This window comes from Grampus griseus (genome assembly GCF_964374135.1).
Source record: "Grampus griseus genome assembly, chromosome: 2".
In the NCBI taxonomy this organism is placed as follows: Eukaryota; Metazoa; Chordata; class Mammalia; order Artiodactyla; family Delphinidae; genus Grampus; species Grampus griseus.
This window is the reverse complement of record NC_139018.1, coordinates 169,500,393-169,527,841: the sequence shown is the minus strand read 5'-3', so window position 1 is coordinate 169,527,841 and position 27,449 is coordinate 169,500,393. Positions and strand designations below refer to the sequence as shown.

At 44.4% G+C, this 27,449-nt stretch overlaps 1 protein-coding gene across 1 annotated transcript in view; it reads left to right on the top strand.

Moving 5' to 3' along the window:
- The window catches only part of FAM107B (family with sequence similarity 107 member B), an 86,434-nt gene that overhangs the window by 37,846 nt on the left and 21,139 nt on the right, over positions 1 to 27,449 (top strand). The window lies entirely within an intron of this gene.

Sequence of the window (27,449 nt, the reverse complement as noted above, 5' to 3'; positions counted from 1 at the left end):
TGGATGGATGGATGGATAAATGGATGGGTAAATGGATGGATAAATGGACGGATGCATGGATGGGTGGTGCAGCTGCTTGGTCTTGGAGACGGAGGGAGCGGAGACTCTTGGAGATGGAGCAGTGGCTCTTGCTGTCCTGACCAGCCTTGCTCTTTCCCTGGTTGTGTTATGGCCCAGACCCCATTGGAGGTGTGGCTGATCATGATGGGTGCTCCTTTAGTGCTTCTCTACTGGAGCTGGACACACCTTTTTTTTTTTTTTTGAAGTTTCACAGATGATTCTGGTGTGCAGGGGAGAATTGGAAACCACAGCTGTAGTGTTTGAAGGAAAATGGAAGTTAACTTAAGCCAGTTTGTCCACATGTAAATAAACAAAAGCAGCTTATCCTTTTTGCCCGGGGTGGGGGTGGGGGTGGGGGTGGGGGGAGGGTGTTACTTTGCTGAGATGGACCCACCTAACTCGCTAGTTGTTTTTCTTCCCCCTACATCTTCGTCTGCTGTTTTGGACTTTTTTTCCCTACGTTTGGCTCCTGGCAGCTAATAAGAACTCAAGCTCTTTGGGCACATTTTTATTATACCTGGAAGAACATATTGTAAAGGTGTTGAAGTGATTCTTAAAATTTAGCAGCAAAGTGTAGGTGGTTTCCAGCTCCAGCCACTAGATTTAGAATCTCCCTGCTCAACTCCCCGTCCACCCCCCGGATTTCCAGTCCTCTCTGCCATCGCCAGCAGCTTAGTCTGAGTTCAGAATCGCAGGAAGGAAAGCGGTTGGGAAAACCGGGACCAGGTGAGCACTGCCCGTTGACCTCTCTGTTTAGTTATCTTCCTGGACAATTCTTGAAATGTCCATCCAAGTTTGGTCATTTTCTGGCTGTGTAATAATGCAGACGATACTTTGTGAATCAGTAACCTTTTATATGTTATGCATTTTGGCATCACTAGGAAGGTTAAGTAGTTATTTACCTTTTACACCGCAGGGTGAAGTAAATAGGAATTTGGAAAGTTGTTTGTGAGTGCGCGTGCATGTGCTTCTGCTAAGCAGGCAGGGGAGGAGAGCAGTTGGGGACCCTGTGGTGAATTGCAAAGCATAAGGATGCATTGATGGGGGAGGTGAGGGAAGCGTGATGCACTGGGGAAACCCAGAGGGAATTACCTGGACTGAGGGAGCGTGGGTCCAAAGAGGAATTTAGTCTTTTTCTCTAAAAATTAAAAAAAAAAAATGATTTGCCTGACTCCAAAACAGGAAGGGGTGGCTCTGCCTCATTTCTGTTTCCTGCTAGTAGAGGACTTCTCTCGCAGGAGGTAAAAACACCATCACACAGCAGTAAAGAGCCCAGACGCTGGTGGCAGACCCACTGGACTGATGAGGCTCTTACAGCTGTACAACCTTGCACCAGTTGTTAACATCCCTGGGCCTCAGCTTCTCCTCTTTCAATAAGGACAGTAATCCCTCCATCATAGGACTGTCTCGGAAGGCAAATGACGTGAAAGACGCAGTGTTCAAGATGGTGCCTGGGACTTCCCTGGCGGTCGAGTGGTTGGGATTCCGCACTTCCACTGCTGGGGGCACGGGTTCGATCCCTGGTCGGGGAACGAGGATCCCGCATGCCGGGCAGCACGGCCAAAAACCTAAAAAACCAAAAAACCAAAAACAGTGCCTGGAACATAGTAAGCACTGAATAAATTTTAACAAGAAGGAGGACTAGTATTTCTAAGGATTACCTGGGAACCAGACTGTCATTGATAACAGTGTTTCTATTACAGATTTCAGTGTTTTAAAACTCCCATTTAAATCAGGAGATTGCAGGAGTGCACAGACCCACAGGGTGGATATTCAGTGGGGAGAAATAGAAAGAGTAGAAATTAACTTTGCCCAAGACAAGTGAATACTTTTCTTATTGGTCCGTGACCAACTTAGGACAAAGAAAAATGTTCATGGGCTGCATCTTTTCTAACCCTGCAAAATTTACTGAGACACTGAATTGCTTTAATAAGTGATAATCAAACATTTAGTAATTGTAAGCCCTGGAGATACAGTGGTGCACAGAGAGCAGTGGCCCCGATGCTCAGGTAGCTTCATATCTAGAGGGAAGATGATCAAAAAACATGTTCCTAGCAGTAAAATGAACAGTTCCCCAGGCTGTGAGAGGGTTGGGATGCGAGCCTAGGACAGACTGATGGTGGAAGGACCCAAGTTAGGTGGGGTGATCTGGGCAGGTGATGTTTGAGTGGAGATTCAAGGGTGAGCCAGTAGTATGGAGAGATTTGGGATGGGAAGGGATGGGTTGGAGCAGGTACTGGCGTGAGCACAGACTAGGTAAAAAATGAAGCGAGGGCTTCCCTGGTGGCGCAGTGGTTGGGAGTCCGCCTGCCGATGCAGGGGACGTGGGTTCGTGTCCCGGCCCGGGAAGATCCCACATGCCGCGGAGCGGCTGGGCCCATGAGCCATGGCCGCTGAGCCTGTGCGTCCGGAGCCTGTGCTCCGCAACGGGAGAGGCCACAACAGTGAGAGGCCCGCATACCGCAAAAAAAAAAAAAAAAAATGAAGGGAGGCTGCCAGGACTGGAGGGCGGGGAGCAAGGCTGCGGGGAGAGACGGAGAGATACAGGGGACGAGGTGTGAGAAATAGGCCCGGGTCAGGTCAGGTAGGGAGTGACGGCCATGGTCAGGGGCTTAGAGAAGCTTCTGGGGAGTGACCTGACCTAAATTACATTTTCAGACAATCCCACGGGCGGAAGATCAATTCTTAGTGCAAGCTTCCTGCTGTAACATTTTTCTATTTGATAATGAAGAAAACATGAGGAGAGCGTTTTTAGCCATGGCAATGTTGGTATCTGGATATATTTGAGGAGCAGGAATGACAACGAGACCTTCTGGGTTTTCAACCTGAAATTACGTTGCAGCTGCACTGTGAGGCCAGGCTGGTGGCCCTGATCACATCCTACAGGCTCCCGGCAAGAGGAGCGCACAGGAGGCGGCTGTTCTAGCCAGAGGTTGGCACCGCTTTGTGGTGTCAAGAGCAGAGCTGTCATTCGTCTGGGCTGTGACCGATGAGAACACTGCGACCTGGCCGATGGCTGGCAAGCTGAGTGCTGACCGATGTATTTCCGTTTTCAGTCACAGCATCCAGGCCAAGCCGGGAACAATCCAGAAACTCCGCGATCAGCACTTGTAGATCTTCTGTGCTTTTGGGAAGAGTAACATGGGCTGCTTTAATGTAAATTTCTGATAGCCAATTACAGATGATGAAATCAGTTGTTTCGGATGACAGAGAAGGGCCCTTTGGAAGGCCTCTTTAAAGCAGTCGTTATTAACCCAACAGTGCTCGTTTTTATGTGGAGCGCTGAGAGAGGAGTGCTATGCTGTCTTACTGGTTTGCCTCCAAGTATGGAAGGTCCCAACACACAGGCAGTGAGGGGCTGCATTTCAGAAACAGGCTTTAATCGGGATTTCTTCTGGTCATGGGTCTTCCGAGGAGTCACCCTATTATTTTGTGTTATAGTTGCAGATGGGCAAAAAGCAGATTTCTCACGTTTCCCTTTTTGGGAGGGATGGGGTAGTGTGTGTGGCTTCGAAAGGCCTGTCTCTGTTGGAGCCTGACTTTGTTGCCTGGTGCAGTGTGTGTGTGTGTGTGTGTGCGCGCGCGCGTGCGTGTGTGTGTGTGTGCAAGAAAGTCTGCAAGTTTAGATCAGACTGCCCTGATTAGTGAGAACCTCTGGTCTCCTGGTCTGGGGCCCACAGGTGAGGAAACTGACCCCACGGGGCAGGATCTTTTGCTGAAAGCACAGAGCCTGTCGGTGGCTGAGCTGGGACTGGGACCTGGCATTTTTGGTGCTGGGACCTGTGCCTTTTGACAAAACACGTTGTTTAGATTAATTGTAAAGAAAATGGTTAGTAGCAGATGTAATGAGGAAATAAATAATGTCCGATTATTCCAAGCCAGTGAATTGAATCTTTTTAAATCTGCAGTGAACCATTTTAAGAGAAAACAAAATTTGTTTCTTGCTTGTGAGGTAGAAGCAGAACTTATTTTTAAAAATGAAAATGAGGCAAAATGAAACTAGATTAAAGACAAATAAAAATGTTAGTCTAGGATACTTTGTATCTTTGTTTTATAAGCAGGCTTTAAATTAGAATGTCGGTGGGCATACACACTACTATATATAAAATAGATAACTAATTTAACTACTGTATAGCACAGGGAACTCGACTCCATACTCGGTAGTGACCTAGATGGGAAAAGAATCTAAAAAAGAGTGGGTATATGTATATGTATAACTGAACCATTATGTTGTATAGCAGAAGTTACACAACATTCTAAATCAGCTATACTCCAATAAAAATTAAAAAAAAATTAGAATGTCAGTGGGAGTGACATTTAATGATTCTAAATTCATAATGTCATCAGTACTTAATTAAAATAATGGATGTATCAGTGAATCTCCTTTTGTTAGATGATATTATTTAATCTGGTAGTTTCATAATTAATTTTTTTCCTAAGGGTAAAAAGACGCTGTATCTCTTCAGATTATTAAATAGCTATATAGCAACAATGTCCTGTTTTCTGAACATTCATAAATTCAATGTATGTCCTTTAGACTTACGGGTGCTTTTATCCAAGTCAGCTTCATGGGTTGTATTCTGCTTTGGTTTGCCAAACCAGTTATTTCTTAATACTTGGAAAGTAGTTTATATAATTAGTGATAGATGTATAGCGTAAAACAAAGAACTAAACTGCTAAATACCAATCTGAGCAGGCGTTACTGTCCACTGTTGCTATGACAACTAACAATTTAAGTCTAACATATATAGCTGACTTGTTACACCTTGAGGGCACATACTCACACAGCTCATCTCTATTTGCTGTTTTAAAAAAAAGGCCCGATTCAGTGATTAGGTGATGGTGTATTATCGACATGTCTTTCATCAACTTGGTTAAATTAATTTGGTCGGTGTGCTTTGGTTCTTTCCATGGAACAGCCTGTCAGTGCTTCTGTTTACCCACTTTTTGGGATAAGGAAGTGGAGGGGGTAGCATTTGCCGACTAATGTGGACAGGAAAGCAAGGGAGAAATGTAATCCTATTTTGAAAAATTCTGTCGACACTTATTAACTACTTGGTCCTGGTACTTCCTCTTTCAAAAACCGATTTAATGCAATCCTGCCCTCCACTGTGAGGTTGTTTATTGCCCTCAGCAGAATTCCTGGCATATTTGAGGCCCTGCCCCTCTGATTCCTGCCGGATCCCCAAGCCACAACTGGCTCAGTCGCTCTCCTGCCTTTATTCTGTCCCTGGTCAAGACCTCGTAGGGTAAATACAGTTTAACCCTAGTGATTGTTCTAGGGCACTCCTGCTGCCCCATCTGAGTCCCAGCCTTTGTGGCTCTCTGCCTGTCATTGTCTTGGCTTTGAATGAAGTCTGATAACTTTGCCCTGCCTTACAAACCTGGGACACCCACCTCCCTTCCCTTAGTAAATAGATTCATGGGAGGTGGGTGTTATATGCAGTGCTGATGAAATTGAACATACTTCCTAAGGTTAGTAATAGGTATTTGTGTGGGAGGTGTGTTTGCAGGGTGGAGCAGTGAGAGGGTAGAAGGAAAAAAGATAAGTTTTCTGACTCTGAACGAAAGATAAGAAGTTTCTGACTTTGAACAGGTGAAGCCCGCTTACCTGAGAAATTTGGTAACCTGTGCTATGGCCGCTGAGATACTGGCTGGGGGGAGGGGGTGATGAGTCCTTATTAACAGTCAGTCATTAATCCAGACAGCAACCCTGAGAGGGAAAGATAAGGAACGCAGAGCTCAGAAGGCAAACGCCCAACAAAGATTTTGAAATGAGTTACAGCTTATGTTTGAACTCTGGCCTTCCCATGACTAATTGTACGACTTTGGATAAGTGCCTTAGCCCCTCTGGCCCTCTACCTCCAGTGTTGTGAAAATTCAATGAGGTGATGGACGTGGACATTTAGGACCGTGCCCAGCCCACAGCTGATATTTACTGAATAATTATTTTAATATTTTTCTTGTTGAACCAAGGTCATCCAGCTAACACGTGGCAGAGCGGGCTCTGACTTTCTCAGACTCGAAAGCTTAGCTCTTTCTACTGTTTCATAACCACCATTACTGTCGCCATGTCTCTTTTCAACAGGAAGAAAAATACATCAATTCTTAGTTGTCTCCCTTACCATTTTCCGCATGTTTCCCACATGCGGGTATAAATGACCTTTGACGGTTGGGTCGCAGGTACCTGGGACTGGAGAACTTCCTCTTACCTATTGTTAACTCCAGTTAAGTGTGTGGAATTTTGTCCTGCTTCTTAAAAAATATGCAACTAGAATTATTGTTTCGGTATTAAGAATCTGAGTTACACTGTAGTTTTTTTTTTTTTTTTGTGGTACATGGGCCTCTCACTGCTGTGGCCTCTCCCGTTGCGGAGCACGGGCTCCGGACGCGCAGGCTCAGCGGCCGTGGCTCACGGGCCCAGCCACCCCGCGGCATGTGGAATCTTCCCAAACCGGGGCACGAACCCGTGTCCCCTGCATCGGCAGGCGGACTCTCAACCACTGCGCCACCAGGGAAGCCCTACACTGTAGTTTTTAACACAGAAGCAAATGCCATTACAGTTAGCTTTAAATATTGATGTACTATGGGTATCATTTTATTTATGGATAGAGAAACTTTTGAAACTGCTTTTAAAAGAACACTTTAAGAAGGGGAGAAAATACTGCCTCGGTGATCTCTGTTCCCCATGTTCATCATCACAGGGAAAAAGGCTTGTTACTGAACTATGAACAAATATCATTCTCTAAGTAATCTTTAATTTGTATTTCTTTACTCATTCACATATAGCTAGGAGGATTTGAGGTTATTCTTTAACAATTGGAATAAGGATATTTTAAAGATTAGACAGAGGAGAAGATGATGACTTTTTAGTATCAGTAATAGAAGCTCAAATAAACTTTTAAAAGGTCATGGTTTTAAGTGCTTCTCATTTGGAAGGAATGATGACAGTTGGCTGCTCGGCCAGTTTATGTTTCTGTTGGAAGTTTTCGGGTGCTTTCCCTGGTACCCGGAGTGCTGCCAGGTGATGGTGGCAAGTTTAAGTAAAAGAATTAGGACAGAATTTTCCCAGCTGCATCCATTAGTGGGTCACAAGAAGCAATACAAAAAAAAGAAACTGAAAAATATCAGGGTGTATATAGCATAAGGCTAGTATTGCTTCTGGAAACTTTTACTTCAGCTAATTTTAGTGTGGTGTGTTATTGGGTCCCCGTGTATAAAGAGGATTACAGACAGAAAGCCATCGATCTGAGGTATTTTAGAAAGTTTATCAGCTTTAGAGCAAGTTTAAATGTTATATAGAAGGGAAGTTCCACTGAGTCCTTAACATTGATTTTCCTACATGGCTCACAGAATGAAATTTAGGAACACTCAGTGGTAACTCAGATTTTTTTCCCCCAGAGCTAATATATATTTTATAAATGGAAAATAAGATTGGGACTTCCCTGGTGGCGCAGTGGTTAAGCATCCGCCTGCTAATGCAGGGGACACGGGTTCGAGCCCTGGTCCGGGAAGATCCCACATGCCACGGAGCAACTAAGCCCATGCTCCACAACTACTGAGCCTGTGCTCTAGAGCCCGTGAGCCACAACTACTGAGCCCATGTGCCACAACTACTGAAGCCTGTGCTCTGCAACAAGAGAAGCCACCGCGATGAGAAGCCTGCGCATCGCAACGAAGAGTAGCCCCCGCTCGCCGCAACTAGAGAAAGCCCGCGTGCAGCAATGAAGACGCAACACCGTCAAAACACACACGCGCACGCGCGCGCGCACACACACACACACACACACACACACAAAACCTGTTAAAAGAAAGAAAGAAAAAATGTTTATGACTTCAGCTCTGAAGCTTCATGGATGAAATTACGAAAGTAAAGTTGATAGGGTCCTTCCTAATTATCACATCACATGTACTGTTGTGTTTGTAGATTTTGTACTGTAGACTGAATTTAAAAATCTTAAATTGGACTCTTAAATACTTGGGTTCTTACTCAGTTTGACATTTGTAAGATTACAAACTAAAGGGTAGAGATTTTTGTTCATTGAATTACCTTGAAAACTTTTTAAAAGAAGCATCTTATTTTTCATGGCCTTTGGCTGCATTTTACTTTTGAATACTTCATTAAAGTAGGTAAAACTATCCTATCTTAAGCTTTTCAGATTCTTTTTTTGTTTGTTTTGTTTTTTTAAGGCATAAGGGAAGTAGTTAGGTGTCATGATACATCTGTAGTTTCTTGTTAAATTATTTTATAACTGTTCTTCCGGAAGCGACTGATGATTTCCTTTATAACTGGTTGTAAGTAGAGGACAAATTTTCATTATGGATGTGTTGATATGTCATTTGTCCTTGCCCTTTTCATTTAATTAACCAGTAGCTTCTATTACATGTGGAGTTTAAAACAGACACAGTTAAAGTTCTGAACTTTTGGACAGGAGCTGTGAGAGTAGTCAGAAGCTGATGGGAAGTTTCTGGATGCCAAGTTCTTGAGTAAGGAGTCCTGTTGCAACAAAAGAAATGAAAACATTTCAAACTTGGGTAACTTCAGAAGGAGAGAGAAGCGAGTTCTCCATTTCCTGTGGAACTGGGTTCGGGCAGAGCGTTTACTAGTTACCAGCCTGTCCTGTTCTTTTACTTAATCAGTACTGCTTCTGCAGTTGTGTCAAGACTTGGGGAAAGCATGTAAAACAACTAGTATAACAGGTTAGCAGCAGATTTGATTGTGATGCCAGAGTGAGTAGCCTGGTGGAGGATGTGTTGGTACTCAGGGCACACGTCCTAATCCCTGTTGGCTGAGGACCTGGGGGCTGTAGACACAGGGGTAAGTGGTTTGAGTTCTACATACTTGGATGCGGGGAGGAAGGGGTGATGGTTAAGGCTTTATTTTAAGAGAGAATTTCCTTGAGGATGGAAGCTACCAAGTAAATAGGAGAGTCTTGCAATCGTCATAAGTTGTACTTAAAACAATTTATGTTTGAACATAAACACCCTTAAAACATCTTGTTGGAAGGAAGATGAATAATATCACTCAACTTCTATAGGATCTGGAACGTGATTGGTGTATCTGTTGCTCATTACTCAAGTAAGTGATTATCTAAGGCCTCTGTTTATTCTAGGAATAGATAAATTTTTGAAATCTTGACTATTTTCTAATGAACAGTGAGCCCCCTTCCATTCCAGCAAGAAGAAAGGCTGTTATGCTTCTCAGACATCGTGGCCCCTGGTGTCTGCTGGTTTAAATGCAGGCTCCGTCTTTTTAGGCTTTTGTTTTTCTGTGTTCCCTGTTTGCCAAGTAGGTTGCTGTCAGTTTTTCCCGATTCTTATTTTGGGAGGTTTTCCGCTGCCTATTAACTGCATGTAGAGAAAGGGCTCCAGTGGAGGCCCAAGGGAGATTGTATCCAGTTTCCGGGCTGGGTGGGCCTGTGAGATGGGGGTGACTGAAATAACCGTTTAGGGTGCGTAGACAGCCCCACGGGGCTGGGGGTGCCTTGTTTTTGTTTTCCTGGGGCTGAAGGAAAGCCTGTGGGAAAACGGTAAGGCCTGGCGTCCTAGCATGACAGGCCTCCTGAGGGAGTTGAATTAATACGTGGAGTTCAAGCAGAGAAAGGGAAGAGTCAGCGCAGTTTACTCCCTCGTTCCGGGGCCAGCGCCCGCTACACATGTGTTTACGTTTGAACTTTTGCCAAAATCCCGGTAGTTTAGAAAGGGAGGTTTTGTGCAGAAGGCAAAGCTAAAGGCTGAAAGGGCTCCCAGTAAAAGGTCCCCCGTCTTTGTTGCTTACTGCAACATTATTACAGATGCTGTGAGGACTGAGCACTTCTAAGAAATGGTCGTTGCTCTAGTGTCCCTTTCAGCTTTGGAGCTGAGGTGCAGAGTTGCTGCTGACCTTACCCGGAGGGGCCTGATGAGCCCCTTGTCCGGAGGCTGGAGTGCCTTTGAAGACAGTTGAATTGGATTTGTGTCCTAGTCAGCTCGGGCTGCCATAACAAAATACCATAGGCTGAGTGGGCTAAGCAACAGATACTTAGTTCTCACAGTTCTGGAGGCTGGACGTCCAAGATTCCTGGTGAGGACTCTCTTCTTGGCTTACAGACAGCAGCCTTCTTACCATGTCCTTACATGGCAGGGGTAGGGGGAGATGCCAGCTCTGGTGTCTCGTCCTCCTATAAGGACTCTGGTCCCATCATGGGCCCCCCCCATGCCCTCCTCTATTCCTAATCACCTCACAAAGGCCCCACCTCCACTTACTGTCACATTGGGGGGTGGGGCTTCAACGTATGAATATTGGGGGACACATTCCCCCCATAACCGTCTGTGTGTGGCAGGGTTGGTTGTCTACCTAACAGCCACTGCTGTCCCCTCTTCAGTGCTGGAATGCCACGTCCCCATTTTCCCAGCGTCCTTTGTTGCTATGGTGATGACACGATGTAGCTCTAGCCAATGAGGTGTCAGAAGGCCCCCCGGGGGCTTCTGGGAGTGGCTTCCCTCCAAGATAAAGAGACCCAGTGTGGGGGGGCTTTGCCAGTCTGCCCTTCCTCCTGGAGGTGCTGGGACTGCTGAGCAGAGCAATGAGAAGACCCCAGAGCCCCCATGACACCACTGAGCTCTGAAGCAGCCTTGCACAGCCTGACACCACATTCTTACGAGAGGTAAAAACGAGCCCCTGTGGTTGCAGCTCCTTAGAGGCAGGTGTTGTTGCATGTGGCCCAGAGCATCCTCATTGATGGAGTCACAAGGGGAGAACCTTCCTCCTTTTGGAGCTGGAAGGAGGTACAGTCTTAGGAAGAACTTCTCCCAGAGACCTCCCCGGCCTTCCCACCCTCAAAGTGTATGTATCACACTAGTGATTGTGGGCCTGTCTTCTCCACTAGCTGTGAGCCCTGGATGGCAGGGACCATGTCTCACTCCTCCCTAGATCTTTAGGGCCTGACCCGAGGCTCATACAGAGGAGGGACACTCATGGTTCTGGCCTTGCTGACAACAGTGGGCTTAATAATCCTTTCTTGGTTTTGGTGTCATAACAAGACTGGCTGTTTGTTGTTCACAGAAAGCCCACGGGGTAACCAGAAGAGGGGTAGGTGAGAAAACAGACTTTAATTAAAAGGACCTGGGCTGTGCCCATAGCTGCTCTCTGAGGTTTAGTTAGCGCCAGTTGATCCTCCAAAGACCCAGACGGAGATGTGCCCCAATCCTCACACTAATTTTTCACGGTGGAAGCAGAAATCAAATGTCAACTTATATTCGTGTAATTAGGGAACATGTTAATGAACCATTCAGAAAAACACATAATTGTAACCATTGTTTCTTGCATGAAGATCTCTTTAAGAGTGAAAAAAGTTTTCCAGACAAACTCTAGCTGTGCTGTATTTCAAAAGTGAAAAAGTTAAGTTGAGTGACTGTAAGTCAGAGCACCTTCTTCAATGGAAATAAACCTCTTTGACCCACAATATGGCTGAAATACAGCGTATTTGAGATGAAAAGTTGTAAAATATAGGATAACTGGCTGTCATTTTACCAGCAAGGAAACAGACGTAGAGAAGTGATAAGTCAGGATTTAGGTTTGTGGACCTTTTATTTGAGGTTCTTTCTACTCTAATGTTACTAGTAACTTAGTAAGACAAACGAGTGTGGAATCCCACCAGCCAGCAACCACCAGGAATGCACGTGTCACTGGAGAGAGGTTCGGTTCATTTAGCTTCTGCAGCGGGGCGAGTGTAGCCTGGAAGAGTGCTGGGATTCTCTGGGAAAGGCAGAGTTGCGTCTTTGCTCATGCTGGGTGCTTTGAAGATGGGGTTAAAGAAACGGGGCCAGACCCGGGCTGGATGTGGTCGGGAAGCAGTCACAGTTCAGTGATTGGGTATCTTAACAATTTTTATATATAGGAGGCCGGACATTAAAGTGGGGTTAGAGTTGTAACTTAGTAAAGAATTAGCAGTCTCAGGTTCTTGAGAAAGCAGGATGGCCATTCATTTTTGTGGAGGTCAGCGTCTGGGTCCTATGCTGAGCTTTCTTTATGTCCTGATGGCATATTGGGGTCGGTTGTCAGTAAGGCCTGTCCTTACTTCTCCTGTTGTCAGTAGGGCTGATTTTCACTTTTCCAGTAGTTTATTTGATTTGATCCAGTAGTTTATTGATGCTTGAGGAAGGGTAGGTTTTAATAGGAGAAGGATAAGATGGAGAGTCTAAAGAGGGTGTCTTAAGCCACGGTGTCTGAGCAGTCACTGGTTTTTAATGTTATGGTTACTCAGTGTCAATATCAGTTTAAAAAAAAAAAGGCAAATGAGTCGTTTTCTCCTACCCTAAGAGGCATTTTTTTTTTTTTTATCATCACAGTGACTTTGTAGTTTTCTGGAGTTTGGTAGGATATAGAAGCAGATGGAAGTGTGGCTACTTATAACTGAAACATATTATCATCTTCAAAGATGCCATCCCGTTATTGATGGTAATGTTAATGGTGATGTTAGTGTCAAAAACACCACCCCCCCAAAATGAGTAGGAAATGTAGAAAATCAATTTAGAAAATTCAGTATAGGAGTCAGAAGTGAGAGAGGCGGTATGGTCCAGCCAAGTGAGGGCCAGAGGCAGACACGGGTTTCAGTCCAGGCGTGGCCACTTTCTGTGTGAACTTAGCCAAGCTTCAGTCTCTCTGGGCCTCAGTTTCCTCATGTGTGGTGCTGGGAAAGTTGAGCAGATGGTCTCTGCTCTTTCTAAATTGAGTCCTTTTGAAGATAGTCTCCGCTTTTGAAAATATTTGTTCGGGTGCCCAGCTGGACCAGGTCATGCATTTTATGAAATTATTATTCCGCTCTTGAAGACAGGAATATTTGAGGGCTTTGAAAGCTGGTCCAGCAGGAAGTTTTTTTCTGGTCTGTGTGGTTTCCTTCCTCTCAGGAGGGACCAGGCCTAAGCCCACCATCTTCCCAGTCCGTCCATCCCCTTGGTAGTCTCCTGAAATGAATGACTGAGGTGTTTCCTCCCTAGAAAATCACATACAGTAACTGTGCCAAGGTAGGCTCCGTTATTCAGAAATTTGCAGTTTGGGAGTAAAGGCTGGTGGCGTTTGTGTGCAAACTTGAATTTTGTGAATATAAAATAGCATCATATAAAAATCAAAGTATTACGTTACATGCAAATTTTGAAGGCAGAAGACAAAAAAGTAAAAGAAATCGATCAAAAGTTGCATAATTTCAAAGATGATAGGCCGGGTGGTTTGTCAAGGGTGTTTATGGAATCGCCAGTGACAGCCCCACTCTAGCTGGTGATAGGAAGGCCTTCCGTGTTAAACCCGTATCACGCTCCACGCTGTCACTCAAGGGCATTAAGGTTGTTTCTGCTAATGTGGGCTGTTATTTAATGTGCACTTAAATCAAACCATCTTTTTAAAGACTTCAGGCAGGTCTTCTCCACGGGGTTTGTCAATGGTGGTACCAGCGATAGTGGCAACGCCTCTTTCCCCCATCAATAACTTTGTAACAGAAGTGCTGAAACACTAGGAAGAAGACACAAGGATGGGTGGGATGCATCATGCTGTTGATTTCGGGGAAGCAGCACAGAGCACACTTCCAAATATAAGATTTATCCTAGAGAGGCCCTAGAGCAGAGGGGTGCGGAGTGCGGACTCTGGAGCTAGCTGTGCGAGCTGCCACTTACTGGCTTTGCAGCCTTGGCTAAGTTACCTAGTCTCTCTGGGCCTCAATTTCCCCATCTGCACAATGGGGCAAATTTTAGTATCTACCTCAGAGGTGGTGTGGCACACAGTAAACAAAAAAACAGATCTCTGTGCCCTGCCCCAGCGATTCTGATCCAGTGCCTTTCAGCTCGGGCATTTGCACTGAACAAGCTCCCTGGCGATGCGGATACTGCTGGTCATTGGGTGACACTCTGAATAGCTTTTGTTCATGCAAACGCACAGACTAGAAGATAAAGGACATGCTGTTTTGGAACCTGAAATTTTTCTCCCATTTGATACATCGTGAATATTTCCCCTTTCATTATTTATTCTAACAATATGATTTTATTGAAGCTGCACTGTATCGCATTATTAGACATCTAAGTGGTTTCTTTCCTTTTTCACTATCATAAATCATACACAAACTATTCTTACACATATTTTTATATATTTTGTGTCCTTGTCTGATTACCTCCTTCGAGTAATTCCTGCAAGGGGAATTACCAGATTCACGGGTATGTACGTGTTCAAGCCTTTTGTCACACACTGCCCACACATTCTTCAGACAGGAAGTGGCAAAAATATATCTTCTTACGAGTAGTCTATGAGAGTAGACAGTGATTTTCTGAACGTAAGGCAATGAGAAAGAACTGTCATTGACTCTCTGAAGCTCCTGTGTATTTGGACTTTGGTGGGAGTTGGCAGGAAGAAGATGGATTTATAGAGAAGACAAAGACATGTTAAGAAAAACTAGAGGAGAAGCAAGAGGGCTGAATTTTTTAAAATTTAATTTACTTTTTATATGACACATTCTTATTAGTTATCTATTTTATACATATTAGTGTATATACGTCAATCCCAATCTCCCAATTCATCACACCACCACCACCACGTCCCCCGCTTGGTGCCCATATTTTTTGTTCTCCACGTCTGTGTCTCTATTTCTGCCTTGCAAATGGGTTCATCTGTACCATTTTTCTAGATTCCACATATATGCATTAATATATGATATTTGTTTTTCTCTTTCTGACTTACTTCACTCTGTATGACAGTCTCTAGGTCCATCCACATCTCTACAAATGACCCAGTTTCGTTCCTTTTTATGGCTGAGTAATATTCCATTGTATATATGTACCACATCTTCTTTATCCATTCGTCTGTTGATGGGCATTTAGTTTGATTCCATGACCTGGCTATTGTAAATAGTGCTGCAGTGAACATTGTGGTACATGACTCTTTTTGAATTGTGGTTTTCTCTGGGTATATGCCCAGTAGTGGGATTGCTGGGTCATATGGTAATTCTATTTTTATTTTTTTAAGGAACCTCCATACTGTCCTCCATAGTGGCTGTATAAGTTTACATTCCCACCAACAGTGCAAGAGGGTTACCTTTTCTCCACACCCTCTCCAGCGTTTGTTGTTTGTAGATTTTTTGATGATGGCCATTCTGACCGGTGTGAGGTGATACCTCATTGTACTTTTGATTTGCATTTCTCTAATAATAAGTGATGTTGAGCAACTTTTCATGTGCCTCTTGGCCATCTGTATGTCTTCTTTGGAGAAATGTCTACTTAGGTCTTTTGCCCAGTTTTTGATTGAGTTGTTTGTTTTTTTAATATTGAGCTGCATGAGCTATTTATATATTTTGGAGATTAATCCTTTGTCCGTTGATTCGTTTGCAAATGTTTTCTCCCATTCTGAGGGTTGTCTTTTCATCTTGTTTATAGTTTCCTCTGCTGTGCAAAAGCTTTTAAGTTTCACTAGGTCCCATTTGTTTATTTTTGTTTTTATTTCCATTACTCTAGGAGGTGGGTCAAAAAGATCTTGTTGTGATTTATGTCAAAGAGTGTTCTTCCTATGTTTTCCTCTAAGAGTTTTATAGTGTCCAGTCTTACACTTAGGTCTTTAATCCATTTTGAGATTATTTTTGTGTATGGTGTTAGGGAGTGTTCTAATTTCTTTCATTTAAATGTAGCTGTTCAGTTTTCCCAGCACCACTTATTGAAGAGACTGTCTTTTCTCCATTGTATATCCTTGCCTCCTTTATCATAGATTAGTTGACCATAGGTGTGTGGGTTTCTCTGGGCTTTCTATCCTGTACCATTGATCTATATTTCTCTTCTTGTGCTAGTACCATATTGTTCTTGATTACTGTAGCTTTTTAGTATACTCTGAAGTCAGGGAGTCTGATTTCTCCAGCTCCGTGTTTTTTTTGCGGTACGTGGGCCTCTCACTTTTGTGGCCTCTCCCGTTGCGGAGCACAGGCTCCGGACGTGCAGGCTCAGTGGCCATGGCTCATGGGCCCAGCCGCTCTGCGGCATGAGGGATTTTTCCAGACTGGGGCATGAACCCATGTCCCCTGCATTGGCAGGTGGACTCTCAACCACTGAGCCACCAGGGAAGCCCCTCCAGCTCCGTTTTTTTTCCTTCAAGATTGCTTTGGCTATTCAGGCTTTTGTGTCTCTGTACAAATTTTAAGATTTTTTTGTTCTGGTTCCGTAAAATATGCTGTTGATAATTTGATAGGGATTGCATTGAATCTGTAGGTTGCTTTGGGTAGTATAGTCATTTTCACGGTATTGATTCTTCCAATCCAAGAACATGGTATATCTCTCCATCTATTTGTGTCATCTTTGATTTCTTTCATCAATGTCTTATAGTTTTCTGCATACAGGTCTTTTACCTCCTTAGGTAGGTTTACTCCTAGGTATTTTATTCTTTTTGTTGCAGTGGTGAATGGGAGTGTTGCCTTAATCTCTCTTTCTGATCTTTTGTCGTTATTGTATAGGAATGCAAGAGACTTCTGTGCTTTATTTTGTATCCTGCAGCTTTACCAAATTCATTGATTAGCTCTAGTAGTTTTCAGGTGGCATCTTTAGGATTCTCCATGTATAGTATCGTGTCATCTGCAAACAGCGACAGTTTTACTTCTTCTCTTCCAATTTGAATTCCTTTTATTTCTTTTTCTTCTCTGATCGCCATGGCTAGGACTTCCAAAACTATGTTGAATAAGACTGGTGAGAGTGGACATCCTTGTCTTGTTCCTGACCTTGGAGGAAATGCTTTCACCTCTCACCACTGAGAATGATGTTTGCTGTGGTTTTGTCGTATATGGCCTTTATTATGTTGAGGGAGGTTCCCTCTGTCCCCACTTTCTGGAGGGTTTTTATCATAAATGGATGTTGAATTTTGTCAAAAGCTTTTTCTGCATCTATTGAGATGATCATATGGTTTTTATTCTTCAGTTTGTTAATATGGTGTATCACATTGATTGATTTGCATATATTGGAGAATCTTTGCATCCCTGGGATAAATCCCACTTGATCATGATGTATGATCCTTTTAATGTGTCGTTGGATTCTGTTTGCTAGTATTTTGTTGAGGATTTTTGCATCTATATTCATCAGTGATATTGGCCTGTAATTTTCTTTTTTTGTAGTATGTTTGTCTGATTTTGGTATCAGGTTGATGGTGGCCTCATAGAATGAGTTTGGGAGTGTTCCTTCCTCTGCAATTTTTTGGAAGAGTTTGAGAAGGATGGGTGTTAGCTCTTCTCTAAATGTTTGCTAGAATTCGCCTGTGAAGCCATCTGGTCCTGGACTTTTGTTTGTTGGAAGATTTTTAATCACATTTTCAATTTCATTACTTGTGATTTGTCTGTTCGTATTTTCTATTTCATCATGGTTCAGTCTTGGAAGGTTATACCTTTCTAAGAATTTGTCCATTTCTTCCAGGTTGTCCATTTTATTGGCATAGAGTTGCTTGTAGTAGTCTCTTATGATGCTTTGTATTTCTGCGGTGTCTATTGTAACTTCTCCTTTTTCATTTCTAATTTTACTGATTTGAGTCTTCTCCCTTTTTTTCGTGATGAGGCTGGCTAATGGTTTATCAATTTTGTTTATCTTCCCAAAGAACCAGCTTTTAGTTTTATTGATCTTTGCTATTGTTTTCTTTGTTTCTGTTTCATTTATTTCTGCTCTGCTCTTTATGATTTCTTTCCTTCTGCTAACTTTGGGTTTTGTTTGTTCTTCTTTCTTTAGGTCCTTTAGGTGTAAGGTTAGATTGTTTATTTGAGATTTTTTTTGTTTCTTGAGATAGGATTTTATTGCTGTAAACTTCCCTCTTCGAACTGCTTTTGCTGTATCCCATAGGTTTTGGATCGTCGTGTTTTCATTGTCATTTGTCTCCAGGTATTTTTTGATTTCCTCTTTGATTTCTTCAGTGATCTTTTGGATATTTAGTAATGTATTGTTTAGCTCCCATGTGTTTGTGTTTTTTACGTTTTTTTCCCCTGTAATTGATTTCTAATCTCATAGCATTGTGGTTGGAAAAGATGCTTAATATGATTTCAGTTTTCTTAAATTTACTGAGGCTTGATTTGTGACCCAAGATATGATCTATCCTGGAGAATTTTCCATGTGCACTTGAGAAGAAAGTGTAATTTGCTGTTTTTGGATGGAATGTCCTATAAATATCAATTAAATCTGTCTGGTCTATTGTGTCATTTAAAGCTTGTGTTTCCTTATTAATGTCCTTTCTGGATGATGTGTCCATTGGTGTTAAAGTCCCCCACTGTTACTGTGTTACTGCCGACTTCCTCTTTTATAGCTGTTGGCATTTGCCTTATGTATTGAGGTGCTCCTGTGTTGGGTGCATGTATATTTATAATTGTTATATCTGCTTCTTGGATTGATTCCTTGATCATTATGTAGCATCCTTCCTTGTCTCTTGTAACATTCTTTATTTTAAAGTCTATTTTATCTGATATGAGTATTGCTACTCCAGCTTTCTTTTGATTTCCATTTGCATGGAATATCTTTTTCCATCCCCTCACTTTCAGTCTGAATGTGTCCCTAGGTCTGAAGTGGGTCTCTTGTAGACAGCATATATATGGGTCTTGTTTTTGTATCCGTTCAGCGAGCCTGTGTCTTTTGGTTGGAGCATTTAATCCATTCATATTTAAGGTAATTATTGATATGTATGTTCCTATTACCATTTTCTTAATTGTTTTTGTAGGTCCTTTTCTTCTCTTGTGTTTCCCACTTAGAGAAGTTCCTTTAGCATTTGTTGTAGAGCTGGTTTGGTGTTGCTGAATTCTCTTAGCTTTTGCTTGTCTGTAAAGCTTTTGATTTCTCCGTCAAACCTGAGTGAGATTCTTGCTGGGTAGAGTAATCCTGGTTGTAGGTTCTTCCCTTTCATCCCTTTAAATATATTGTGCCACTCCCTTCTGGCCTGTAGAGTTTCTGTTGAGAAATCAGCTGTTTACCTTATGGGAGTTCCCTTGTATGTTATTTGTTGTTTTTTCCTTTTTGCTTTTAATAATTTTTCTTTGTCTTTAATTTTTGTCAGTTTGATTACTGTGTGTGTCAGCATGTTTCTTCTTGGGTTTATCCTGCCTAGGACTCTCTGCACTTCCTGTATTTGGGTGGCTATTTCCTTTCCCATGTCAGGGAAGTTTTTGACTGTAATCTCTTCAAATATTTTGTCGGGTCCTTTCTCTCTCTCTTCTCCTTCTGGGACCCCTATAATCTGAATGTTGGTGCATGTAATGTTATCTCAGAGGTCTGTCATTTCTTTTCATTCCTTTTTGTTTATTCTGTTCTCCTGCAGTGAATTCCACCGTTCTGTCTTCCAGATCAATTATCTGTTCTTCTGCCTCAGTTATTCCATTATTGATTGCTTCTAGTGTATTTTTCATCTCATTTATTGTATTGTTCATCTCTGTGTGTTTGTTCTTTAATTCTTCTAGGTGTTTGTTCTTTAATTCTTCTAGGTCTTTATTAAACATTTCTTGCATTTTCTCGATCTTTGCCTCCATTCTTTTTCCAAGGTCCTGGATCATCTTCACTATCATTATTCTGAATTCTTTTTCTGGAAAGTTGCCTATCTCCACTTCATTTAGTTGTTTTTGTGGGGTTTTATCTTTTTCCTTCATCTGGTACATAGTCCTCTGCCTTTTCATTCTGTCTATCTTTCTGTGAATGTGGTTTTTGTTCCACAGGCTGTAGGATTGTAGTTCTTCTTACTTCTGCTCTCTGCCCTCTGGTGGATGAGGCTATGTAAGAGGCTTGATGGGAGGGACTGGTGGTAGGTAGAGCTGACTGTTGCTCTGATGGGCAGAGCTCAGTAAAACTTTGATCCATTTGACTGTTGATGGGTGGGGCTGGGTTCCCTCCCTGTTGGTTGTTTTGCGTGAGGCAACCCAACGCTGGAGCCTACCTGGGCTCTTTGGTGGGGCCAATGACAGACTCTGGGAGGGCTCACGCCAAGGAGTACTTCCCAGAACTGCTGCTGCCAGTGTCCTTGTCCCCATGGTGAGCCACAGCCATCCCCTGCCTCTGCAGGAGACCCTCCAACACTAGCAGGTAGGTCTGGTTCAGTCTCCCCTGGGGTCACTGCTCCTTCCCCTGGGTCCCGATGTGCACACTACTTTGTGTGTGCCCTGCAAGAGTGGAGTCTGTTTCCCCCAGTCCTGTCGAAGTCCTGCAATCAAATCCCACTAGCCTTCAAAGTCTGGTTCTCTAGGAATTCCTCCTCTGGTTGCTGGACCCCCAGGTTGGGAAGCCTCACGTGGGGCTCAGAACCTTCACTCCAGTGGGTGGACTTCTGTGGTATAAGCGTTCTCCAGTCTGTGAGTCACCTACCCAGCGGTTATGGGATTCGATTTTATTGTGATTGCGCCCCTCGTACCGTCTCATCGTGGCTTCTCCTTTGTCTTTGGATGTGGGGTATCTTTTCTGGTGAGTTCCAGCGTCTTCCTGTCGATGATTGTTCAGCAGTTAGTTGTGATTCCGGTGCTGTCACAAGAGGGAGTGAGAGCACGTCCTTCTACTCCGCCATCTTGAACCAATCCTAAAGAGGGCTGAATTGTGGCTTGATTTCAGGGTAGTTTCAGGAGTCAGACTTGAATTAATTTAATTATAGTGTAATATCTAATTGCTGTAGGTGATTTTATGCAAAGAGGAATAAACAATGCTTTGTTTTTATTGATCGTATATGGTGTATGTGTGATTCTTGACTAGAGTATTGGGAGCCCCCTGGATTGGGAGTTTTGGTTTAATAAAGTCTAGTCTGCACCCCATCCTATGTGGGCAGCTCTAGCCCTGGACCAAGTGGCTGAGACTCTTCTAGAGGGACTCGAGGGAGGGTGGCTGCATCTGGGGAAGTGCAGCAGTCACGAGCAGAAAGCCTGCTCAGCGTAGATGTGATGCACTGGGGACAGGAACGAGAGGAGTGGAGACCGAGGTGGGGTGTGCGTGGAACGTACTGGGGCACCTCCGTGGTCTGTCTGGCCCTGATGGTGGGGCCAGAGTTCCACAGCCTTGGGTCAGAAGCCCCTGTGCTGTGGGGAGTGACAGACCAGCCGAACTCTTCTGTATTATCAGAATGTTAGAACCAGGAAGGGATCTCAAGGGTTATCTGGTCCAGCCTTCTCTTTGTACCGATAAGGAAGTTAAATAATTGATTATTTTCAATTAAGTGTCACCTCATAAGCTTCTAAAATCAGATAGTCAACCTTGGAACAGAATTGGCTGGTTTTTTTCTCCTTGTTCTGGGAGAGCGAGGGTTTTGAGAATTGAAGTGGCCGAATGGTGGACGAGAAAGCAGACAGCAGGGGGTGACCCTATTGCTCAGCCCTGGGACACTGAATTGATTTCATGTCAAACCTGCACCGTCCCTGAGTCACAGGAACTTCCCTTGTGTCTCTCGTCATGTCTGCACACGTCTGTATGGTCCCCAAAGGCTTCAAAGTAGCCTTGGACGTAGGGGAGCTGTCTTATGCCAGTGCTGTGTTTTCTAGAATTTACACACACTAGTTTTCTTAGAGCAATTCCCCCAAAATAGTTTTCTTCTTTTCCTTTTAGTAAAGAAACACATGTGACAAATACTTCTTTTAAAAAGCAACAGCTGCTCTGAACACAACTGTGAGACTTCTGCCACTGGGTGACACTGTTAGACCACAGAACACTCTTCAACGGATAGAATCAAGGATCCCTGAACTTCAGATCTCATCACGCTGCTTCACCTAGGAGAGAGAGAGAGACTCTGAACCACTTAATGGTCATCTATCAAATGTTATTTGATAAGTGTAATTTATCAGCCTATGGCAATTTTAAGGCTAATGAGTTTAAGGTAATCAATTATTTAAAAAATCTGTTAATTGGACAGCATTTCAGTTGCTTAGAGGTTTGTGCAGATTGATGGGCCGCATGTTAATGAAGTGCTAATTACTTCACGGGAATATTTATGCAAGCCAGCGCACTCAGATTTATTTCCCAGCAGACAACAATCTGAGTTATCTTTCTGGGGCAAAAGACTCCTAGCTCGTACGCAGCAATTCACGTTATGGACTTTGAGTGAGGGTTTCGGGGAGTCATCTTGTGCAAGAGGGAGCATCATCCGCTGGGCTAGAAAAATGGGCATTTGGTTCCCTGGACTGATCTGTATCAGGAGAACCAGGAACTTTTGTCTCTCACTCATTCTGTGCTTTTTGAAGATCAAGTGAGGACAGAGTCTGTTCAAAGCATGAGGTGCCCTCTCTCCCCCTCCCCTGTTTCTGGCCCCTTCTGTAAGCCTGAGCTGTGCACCTCACTTGTCAACAGGTCAAATTGAGTTCAGCAGTACGCGGAAGGCTCATAGTGGTGTTTCTGGGGATAAGAAATGAGGAAGAGTCAGGCCTTTCCTTTGCAACTTTAATGTGAGGGATAAGCAAACTTGTAGTTTTCATACAGGCAGCCATGAGCATCCTTAGAGAAGTGTTAACGGCATCCTGTTGGGACAGAAGGGAGGGAAACTGCAAGAGGAATCAGGAAAAGCTTCCCGGGATGAGCTCCTTCGTTTGGATTCTCTGTTGCTTCAGCATCTGCCCCCTTTATTGGGTGCAGTTCTGTCGGGTGCCCACGGGGTGGCGCGCAGCCCAGTGCTGGGAACGCAGGAGGGAGTAAAGCCAGATGTACCGCTGGCCCCTGGAGCTCAGCGTAGGCACAGGGCGTCGGTGGCCCCAGCTTCCTGCTGGTTCTTCTTCGTCAGCTGCTTACAGTGGGGCTAATTCCGCTTTGGATGGCATAAGTGCGAGGCGTTGTGCTCCAGGTGGGGGGATGACTTAAGTCAGTCGGGGGTCTTTTCCTTTCTGAACGGACGCACATCGGTCCTTCAAGGGGGACCACTTGGAGATGCATGAAGAACTGACTCGTAAGTGTCAAGTTCACACGGGAAGGGAGTACCGCGTGAAATTGTTCTCAGCACTGCAGACAAGAGGGAGATGGCCTGGGGGAGTGGCCGTGGGGAGATTCAGGAGAGGGAAGCATCCCACCGAGAAATGGCTCACAGAGAGGGAGGGCCGAGGGCGTTGGGGACCCAGAGAAGGGTCTAGGCTGGGCCTGATCCTGAGAACTCTTGGTGCCAAGAGATCAGGCTGGAAGAGGGCACCTGGGCCTCTGGTGCAGGGAGGCCCAGGAGAGAGGGTTGTCCAAGGGGCTGGCTTTCAGATCAAGAAGGAGATGGACAGCAGCTTTGAATTCCAGGGAGAGGCTGGGGAGAATGTACCCCAGGAAGCCAGGAGCACCCCATATTCGTGGACTAGGAGGTTTTCTGCGCTTTCTGTTAGGCATCCAGTGGTGGCTTTTTGTCCCTAGTGCCTTACAGGTCACAGACAGCCCCTGTGGACAGGCCTGGGGGCCAGAGCACAGGACCTTGGATCTGAAAGAACATCTGCCCCCCAGGTAGCAGTTGGGAAGCAGGAGGTTTGCTAAGGTCCTTCCAGGTTGAAATCCCTGTCGATTCGTACTCAGGCCCAGGTGTTTCCTTGGGGAGAAGCCTGAGTGCATCTGCTCAGATGAGAAGCCGCCCTGTGCTGTTGTCCTGCGGGAATGTGAGCGACACAGCAGGCCCTGCCGCTCCCCGTGCGGAGGTGGTGGCCCTCCTGCAGCTCTGCTGGGGTCCCCCTGCCGGTGAGGCCCCCGCCGGCTGGCCCTCCTCCTTCCTTCAGGCGTGCTCACTGCTTGCAGAGTTAGTGCTGTCGTCTACCAGGGAATTCTAGAATCTTCTCTGGAGGCAGAGGGAGGGAATGTAGAGAATCCGTGTCTCATCTGAAATTCTGGGACTTGTTTAGTTATCGGAGTGAAACATCACCTGGATCAGCTGCCTGCCAGGACGGAGGGATGTCATCGCTGGCTGAGAGCCCTTGAAGGATTTTATTCACCTCTTTCACCATTTTCCCTTCCTCCCTCCACCAAGCGGCTCAGGGAATTTTTATCCGTTTTATATTAGTTTTGTTCTACCTAGAGACTTTTCTTCTTTTTTTTGGCTGTACCGCGCGGCTTGCGGAACTTCCCTGACCAGCGATCAAACCCGCGCCCCCTGCAGTGGAAGCACGAAGTCTTAACCGCTGGACCACCAGGGAAGCCATAGAGACTTTTTTTTTCTCACACCCCCAGAGTGGTTTTTGTTTTTGTTTTCATTTTCTCTGTATAGTTTGTCTTCCCCGTTTTCCAAGGTAGCTTGAATATCCACCTTTCTAGTAAAACCAGATTATTCAGGAACTGCTTTTGCTTTTAACTTTTACTTAGGCTTTGAGCATGACCTCATTAGGCAACATAGCAAACTCCTTTTCTTTTTTCTTTCTTTTTAAAATTTTTTTAGCAAAGCATTAGACTTTGGGGAGCTAGAAGGCAGAAGGAATTCAGTCACAGGGTTAATTTGCTGGTTTCCATGGAAAGCAACCGATACTTGCATCTGCTGTCAGCATCACCTTCTTCTGATCAGGCACCGGCAGGATCTTGGGTGCCCAACTTAGGTATAAGTGTTCTCTGAGGTCCTGACGTTCCGGGCATTTACTTTCAGGTTACCTCTTGTATGTGTTTGAGTAATTTTGTGTTAGATTATATTGAAAAATGCACTGTTAACGGTGTAGAAACTTGATTAGAAACGTGCAGGAGCAATACACTTTACTTACAGTACCAGTGCAGTGCAGTGCAGAAGTGTAAAGTACTGTGCTTTGGGGGGACACTTTTGCTGTCTGTCTTCCACCCATTGCTTCTCTCCCCACCCCTTTCCCACAGGGTTTGACTGAACCTTGTGCAAAACATGCCTCTAAAGAGATCTGGCCTGTTTTCTGTTTTGTTTTTTTTGTAGAGTTGCCTGCCATTGGGTCGTGAGTTCAGATTCCACGCGGGCCATGGGAGGTTAAGTAAATCGTGACCACTAATAAGAGTGACTTGATGTTTGAACAGTTACTCTTTATATTGGACTAACTTATGTTTTTATAGATCCCTCACATTTGTATGATAGCTCTGTACGCAGCGTAGTCATTTACAACAGATTACTGAGCAATCAGGGCGACACAGCCATTCAGCTGTAAAGATAAGAAGACTGAAGCCCAGAGACTGGGAGATGGTCAGGGTTTTCACGGCATCCCAGCCTTGGGCTGCGGGCTCCTCTCTGTGCTTTGGCTGTGCCATCAGGGATTTTGTTTTCTCCCCTCCACTTCGTCCCTCCCTGACTCTCTCTCTCTCTCTCTCCCATCTAAGTCCAAATTGGAAAAATGAGCAGAGGCCAAGATGGGGTTCACCATTAAACTTGGTCTAAAATAGTATACTTGTAGTGCGTGGTCATCCATTTTTCACTGTGATAGGACATTGATTCATGGAGGGTTAGATTAATGAGTTAATTTGTTGGAACTACTTAACTGTCCAGTTTATTGAACATCTGCCACATGGGCTGGTACGACGTATGGTGAATGTTTTCCTTAAGTTTTTTTTAATGCTTGGGACAATTCTGCAAACGTGGGTGTACGAGCCCTGATTTACAGGTGAGGAGATCAAGACACAGGTTAAGTCATTTGTACAAAATCACATAACTGGTAAGTGGCATAACCAGGCTTCTAATCCAGGATGGGTGGTCTTCAAACCTGCTGGTATTACTTCTCATGGACTGAACAGGGTTTCAAATGGATGAAATAACAAAACTCTAATAATATAGCAGCAACTGAATGATCCCTAGATTGTAAGTTTAATAGCTATTTAATATGTACTGTATTTATTGAGGGATAATATGCATACAGAGCAGGGCATGAGCCCCAAAAGTGAACCGATTGGTGAATTTTCATAGTGAATGTGCCTGTGTAACCAGAACCTGTATCAGAAAACAGAACCTTACCGGCACCCCAGAAGCCCCCTTTCTCCCCACCCACTGCCTCTCTGCTCCCAAGGTAACCGTTATCCTGACATCTGACACCAGAGGCTGGGTTTGCCTGTTTTGAACATCAGATCCGTGGAATGATCCAGGATGGACTCCTGTGTGTCTGGCTTCTTCTGCTGACGTTGTATTTGTGAGGTTCGGTCCTGCTGCTGTTGTCATTCTCATTGCTGTGTATTCTTCCGTTATATCCTCACACCACCATCTACTTCTCCATCCGACGGTTAATGGACATTTGGGTTGCCTCCAGTTTGGGGCTGTTACGAATATCGCTACTCTGAGCATCCTTATAAAAACATTTATATGTTTTAAAGAAACTGTGTCCCTCTCGCAACCTTTCCCCGCATTAATGTGACTTTCTGCAAGATGTTTTCTGGTTGGGGTTATAAAGCTATGATGTTATAAAGCTTCTAAAAGCTTTCTGAGAGAGAAAGTCATCCTGTTAAAGCGAAACCTGTTGTCTCCTCCCCTGCCTCCCCCTGCCCCACCATTATCGCGGCCCAGAAGAGTGGGATGCTTGAGGGCATACCCGTGGAATCAGACAGACTCTAGTTCAAATCCTGGTCCTGCCCTTTCGTAGCTGTGTAACCTGGGGCAGCAGTAGCAGGGTTATTTTTACTAGTCGTTATTTGTTGCCCATGACAGCACTCATCACAGGTGACATTTACTGGACGCTTACTATTCCAGGCCCTGCATTGGGTGTACATTTCTCATTTATTCTTCATAACCCTATAAGATAATCTTTCTCTGGCTGCTGCTGCTTCTTCCTCTTCCACTTCTTCTACCTCTTCTTCTTCTTTTTAAACTGGTGAGAAAACTTGGCCCAAAGTCACACTTACAGTAAATAAGAGAACTGGAATTTAGACCCAGTTGGTGTGACCTGGAGCCCCTGGCCTTGAAGCTGTCTGAGCCTCTAGGGAATTTGGAGACTTCATGGAGAATAAAACCTCCTGCCTCATTGGGCCGTCATGAGGCTGAAATGATGGGGAGAAGCTTGTGGACAGCATCGAGGGAAGATGCACAGTGACTCCACGATGGATTCCTTTTGTGGCATCTCTGATGCTTTTTCAGGGTGAGGTGTGGGTGTCATCCTGGAAATGGACGCCTCGTGATTTGCGGAGCTATCGCCACCTACTGGTTGGTCCTGCCTCACCCTGACCAGCTCATCTTTAACCTTGGCACGCGTTCTGTCTTCCCGAGGTTTTTCTTGACTTCTTTCCCATCTTCTAAATATAAAATATGTGCCTTATTTTTTTTGTAAAAATACATTTTTGGGGGATGCAAAAACCGATGAGAATACTAGTTTGGTATTTTCCCAAGCGCGTCAGTGTTTGGCATGTGTACAGCAGCATCTTTGTGGCCAGTTTATTGCGGGTGTGAAGTTCTAGCAGCAGTGGGCCGGGTACAGCTGGAAAAATCACATTTATGAGCTCTTGTGGATGGCTGCGGTTTGGTGTCATTTGTCAGCCTTAGTTTATTAGGTTTGTGGCCACAGAGGTCATCTGGGCACTTGTCTGATGCCTTTGGG